Source organism: Dasypus novemcinctus, chromosome 22 (genome assembly GCF_030445035.2).
Source record: "Dasypus novemcinctus isolate mDasNov1 chromosome 22, mDasNov1.1.hap2, whole genome shotgun sequence".
Classification (NCBI taxonomy): domain Eukaryota; kingdom Metazoa; phylum Chordata; class Mammalia; order Cingulata; family Dasypodidae; genus Dasypus; species Dasypus novemcinctus.
Genome location: NC_080694.1, coordinates 13,570,735 through 13,576,878, shown reverse-complemented (window position 1 = coordinate 13,576,878; position 6,144 = coordinate 13,570,735).

The window sequence follows — 6,144 nt, the reverse complement described above, 5'->3', positions numbered from 1 at the left end:
ACATGGGAGGTCCACGGTTCAAACCCTGGCCTCCTTGACCCCATGTGGAGCTGGCCCATGCACAGTGCTAATATGTGCAAGAACTGCCATGCCATGCAGGGGTGACCCTCATGTAGGGGAGCCCCGTGTGCAAGAAGTGCGCCCAGTAAGGAGAGCCACCCAGCGTGAAAGAAAGTGCAGCCTGCCCAAGCATGGTGCTGCACACAGGGAGAGCTGACACAAGATGACACAACAAAAGAAACACAGATTCCCAGGCCGCTGACAACAACAGAAGTGGACAAAGAAGATGCAGCAAATAGACACAGAGAACAGACAACTGGGGTGGGGGGGAAGGGGAGAGAAATAAATAAATAAATAAATCTTTTTTTAAAAAGGGATATTTGAATTGGTTTTATATTTTTTATTTAGAATTATTTTTAATAAATTTGCATGTGTCATATGAAATTTACTCTATAACCTTCTGAAAGTCATTAAAAACTGTTTAATAAATTTGCAGATGGCATGTCATATTTTCATAAAATCTTAATTAATTTTGATGTGTGATACTTATAATTTCAATAAGTTGGCTTATAATTTCAATAATTTGGCCACTGCCATCATCTGATCATTTTACACTTAAACTACAGCATATCAGCAGACCTGGAAAACCTCAATTCATGATATCAAAAGTTCTCTGGAGATATTTCCTAGTGACATATATTTTTTCAGTAGTTTGTTTTTTTAAAGATACTTTGATTACATAAATGTTACTATATAGGGGATTCCCATATGCCTCACTCCTTATTCCTCCATTTCTCCACATTATCAACATCTTTCATCAGTGTGGTAAATTCATTGCAATTGATAAACACATTTTGGAGCATTGTCACCAAGCATGGATTATAGTTTACATTGTAGTTTACACTCTCTCCCATTCAACTCTGTAGGTTATGGCCAGATATATAATGGCCTGTATCTGTCATTGTAATTTCATTCATGATGATTCCCAAGTCCTGAAAATGTCCCCCTATTACACCTGTTTTTCCTTCTTCCTAAAGCCAGAACATCCATGTGTCACTGCCTCCACAACAGTGGTTTTTCTCCCATTGTTAGAATCACAATAAGTCTATAGTAGAAATACTACTAAGTTTATTTTAGTCCGTAGTTCATTTCCCAATCCTGAGGATTGAATGGTGATGTCCACTCCACCATTAGTTGAGGGGGACTTTGATCCCATACATTGAAGAATAGGACTTTCTTGCTTGCAGTTGAAGGCATTCTTGGTTCATTTGTATGTTGTTTGTCCATCATCTTCTCCATGTTAGCTGTCCTGGGTAAGTCCATTGAACTGGAGAGTAGATGTTGCAACTCCATTTGAGATTCAGGGCCCAGGTGGCACATGGATGGCCCAAATATTTAAGTCTCTTGGATATACACCTACCAACTCTAGTACTAATTATAGGTTAACATAGAAGGACAGAAGAGTTATGCATAGGAGAACCACTGTTGAGTCTAACTGTCACACTGGTGAGCATAAATATCAGATTAAGGGCCCTCTGGCAAGGGACAAGATTCCTGAGCTACCTGGACTGACTACAATGTCTGGATGTCTCCATATCCCTGAGGAAATTTGCTATTTGGAGTAGTATCTACTTTGGCTGTCAGTGAGATCCTGTTGAGATAGATGGACCTAAGTAATACCTCTGTTATGGCCTCCTGACTTACTTTGAAGTCTCTTAGCCACATAAACTCATTTGTCTTTAGCTTTTCCCCTTTTTTGGACAAGTTTTTTTTTTTCCTAAATGAATTGATTGTTGGTATTTGGCAACAATCCCTCAGTGCCAGGGAGGCTTATCTCTGGGAGTCATGTCCCATGCTGGGGGGAAGTTATTGATTTATATGCTAAGTTCAGCTTAGAGAGAGGCCACATTTGAGCAACAAGGAGGCTCACAGTAGATAAATCTTAGGCACGCTATGAAACTAGGCTAAGTTTCCATTTCAAGTGCAAAGGCTTATAAGCATAGTCATTATTATCAAGGGTCCTTAAATGGACTATGTTCCTTCACAAGTCATTGTCCTCATACTTACCGCATTTTTGTTGTTTCATTAGAGAATGTGGCAGAGCTACCCTGGATCAGGATTTGATATTCTCTTGGTTAGTGTGTGGATCTCCACCCACTGTGACAATGCTTTATATGTATACCCTGGGAAAATTGCCCCCATGCATCCCCCTCACTGAAACCCCATACCAATGACCCCCCCACTGCCACAGTTATAACCCTTCTGTGATCTAAAGCCTCTTCAAAAATGAAGCCAATAAAATAGCCACATGTAATTAATAAGAAAATGAAATAATGGTAGTTTTTTTAACATAAGTAAAATCCAGATAAAATTAATAAAAAGATAAAAAATATTGTTAAAAATTGGAATATTAAAAAATAACAAAAATATTTAAAGAAAAACCATTTTTGACATTTTGTCTTTCATCATCGTAAGACTGTTGTCCTGTATGTACAGTAACATTTTCTTCATTTATTCCTCCAGTATCTTACTTTTTTCATGTTTTCTTCAAAGAAGTTTTAGTTTACCATAGAGTCACATACAGACTATAGGAGATTTTCCTCTTTCCCCCAACAATAACGTTTTATGTTAGATGGTACATTTATTACAATTGATGCACAGATATTGAAACATAGCTATTAACCATCATCAGTGGTTCACATTATAGTTTACATTTTGGACCATATACTTCTATAAAACCTGATGAAGTTTAAAATGGCCTGCATCCATTGTTGCAAGAGCATGCAAAACATTTCCATCACCCCCAAAATGCTCCCTGTTCCATCTATTTTATTACTCCTTCCCCCTCTCATTTTGGTGCACGGTGACCACCAAGCTTCACTTCTAAAGGACAAGATTCATAGTTACTTGCATTTTCATTGAGGGTTTGACACACTGGTCTTTTCTCGCCTATTATGAACCACCAATGTTCTTAAGTGACTCCCATCCCACTGTTTGAGAAAATAGTGGGCCTCCCTAGGATGGGAGTCCAACACCTTCCTGGTCATTATATGGGTCTCTACCCATTGATACAACACACTATGCAAAAATGATCACTTACACACTCCCTAGAAGCCTGCCTGAAGTATGCCCTGGCCCAAATGCCATCCATTCAACACTCTAAATCAGTATCCTTTCTTTGTCATATTGCCAAATGAGTCCCAACATTGTAATTTCAACCAAGTACCCACCAATTTGCATTGTCTCACTGCTCCCTCCTCCAACAATCCCACCAGTTCCATGGACCATCCAATCCACCCTCCCTATACTATATCTCGTCAAACCTGCACCACCCAACCCAACATTATCTCTACACTTCTGTCATATCCCTTCACAGCACAACCATATATTTCCACTTTATCATAAATTTCAACCATATGAGCAATGGCTCACAACCTTTTTCTCCCTTCCTATTTCCTGTAAACCTATCTCCCAGACTCTAGCTCTGTGAGTCTGCTCAGTTTGTTTAATTTATCAGTAAGGTCATGTAATATTTGTCCTTCAATGCCTAGCTTACTTCACTCAAAATAAGGTCCTCAAGGTTCATCCATATTTATCCTGTGTGTTAGTACTGTATTCCTTCTTGTAGCTCATTGTATGTATACACCACCTTTTGTTTATACTTTCATCAGTTGATGGGCATTTGTGTTGATCCCAACTTTTGGCGATAGTGAATAATGCCAATATGAACATTGTGTCCTTGCTTTTAGTTCTTCTGGGTATATACCCAGTAGTGGAATTGCTGAATCATACAGCAGATCTATAGCTAGTATTTGAGGAACCACCAAACTGTCCTCCACAATGGCTGCACCATTCTACATTCTTACCAGCAGTGCATCAGGGGTCCCATTCCTCTACATTCTCTCCAACACTTGTAGTCCTCTGTTTTATTAATAACTGCCAGTCTAATGGGTGTAAGATGGTATCTCATTGTAATTTTGATTTCCCTAATAGCAAATGATGTTGAACATCTTTTCATGTGCTTTTTAGTCATTTGTATTTCTTCTTTGGAGAAGTGTCTATTCAAATCACTTGCCCATTTTTTAAAAATGGGTTGTTTATATATTTTTATATATGATAGATAATTGATACCTATCAGATATGTGGTTACCACATAATTTCTCCAATTGGGTAGGCCTCCTTTTCACTTTCTTAACAAACTCGTTTAAGGTGCATAAGATTTAATTTTGATTTGGTCCAATTTGTCTATTTATTCTGGCACTCCTCATGCTTTGGGTGTGAAGTTCATGAAATCATTAACTATTAAAAGGTCCCGTAGATATTTCCTTATATTATCTTCCAAATTCTTTATGGTCTTGGCTCTTATATTTAGATCTTTGATCCCCCTTGAGTTTATTTATTTATAAGGTGTGAGATTATGTTCTTCTCTCATTCTTTTGGATATGGATATCCAGTTCTCCAAGCACCATTTGTTGAAGAGGTCATTTTCCTCCAAGTTGAATGAACTTGGTGGCCTTAATGAATATCGGATGACTATATATGTGAGGATCTATATCAGAACTCTCAATTCAGTTCCAAAGGAGGTATGTCTATTCTTGTGCCAATACCAAGAAGTTTTAACCACTGAGGCTTTGTATGTTTTAAAGTCAGGTAGTGTGATTATTCTGATTTCATTGTTATTTTTCCATATGTCTATTTGGAGCCTCTTTTCCTTCCAAATAAATTTCATAGTTAGTTTTCTATGTTAGTATATATAATATAAATATAATATAAATATATTATATATATATATATATATATATAATATATATATATTATATATATATATATATAATATATATATATATAATATAATATAAATATAATATAAATATATAATATAAATACAGTAAAAATGCTGTATTTATATTATTGGGATTGCAATAAGTCTGTAGATTAGTTTGCATAGGATAGACATGTTAACGATCTTTATTATTCCTATCCATGAACAGGGAATATTCTCCCATTTATTTAAGTGTTCTTTGATTTCCTTTAACAGCATTTTGTATTTTTCTGTGTATAAGCCATTTACACCTTTAGTTAAATTTATTCCTATGTATTTGATTCCTTCTGTTGCTATTGAAAATGGTATTTTTTTTTCTGATTTCCACCTCAGATTGCTCATTATTTGGTACAGAAATGCTACTGATTTTTGTGCATTGATCTTAAAACCTGTGACACTACTGAATCTATGTACAAGCTCTAGAAACTTTGTTGTGGATTTCTCATGGCTTTCTATGTATAGGATCATGTCATTTGCAAATAATGAAGTTTTTACATCTTTCAAATTTGGAAGCATTTTATGTCTTTTTCTTGCCTAAGTGCTTCAGCAAGTACTTCTAACACAATGCTATATAGCAGTGATGATACTGGATGTCCTGCTGGATTTTTTCTATCTTTTTTTAATCTTGCTGTTCAATTATCTGTTTGATTTCATATGTACCATTTTCCACATCACTAATTCTTTCCTCTGCCTGTTCAAATCTGCTGTTGCATGCTTCTATTGTACTTTTTATATCTTTGATTGTGGTATTCATCCCCCATGATATTTGTTAGGACATCTCTGATTAGTTGTTCCATGTTCCTCATCTCCTCTTGGTTTATAGTTTGTTCATTGGAGTGGCCATATTTTCCTGTTTCATAGTATGGCTTGTATTTTTTGTTGGTACCTAGTCATTTGTTTGCATTGGTGTTTAAATTCAGTTGATTGGCTTCTCTCTCTGCTCTATGATTTTTATTTTGTTGTTTTTAAGTGTGGTAAAGTTTCACTTTGACACTTAATTCTTATTCTATTTCTTTGCCATTGTCTATGTCCCCTTGAAATAAATCTTAGTACCAGAGAAATAGGAAGAGATAGGAAGAGAAAATGAGGATAATCATAATAGTAATAGATAGGAGAGGGACCATAAAAACACAGGCAACTGAATAATTAACCTGAGTAAGAAGTACAGAAGGATAAGATTAGGAAAGTGGAATAGAAACACTGAGACATGAAACAGAATGGAGAAAAATATACAATGAATTATATGTCCAGAATGATGAGAAGAAGGGAAAAGAAAAATAGAAGAGAGAAGGAAGGAGAAAAAAAGTTAAAAAATGGGAAAA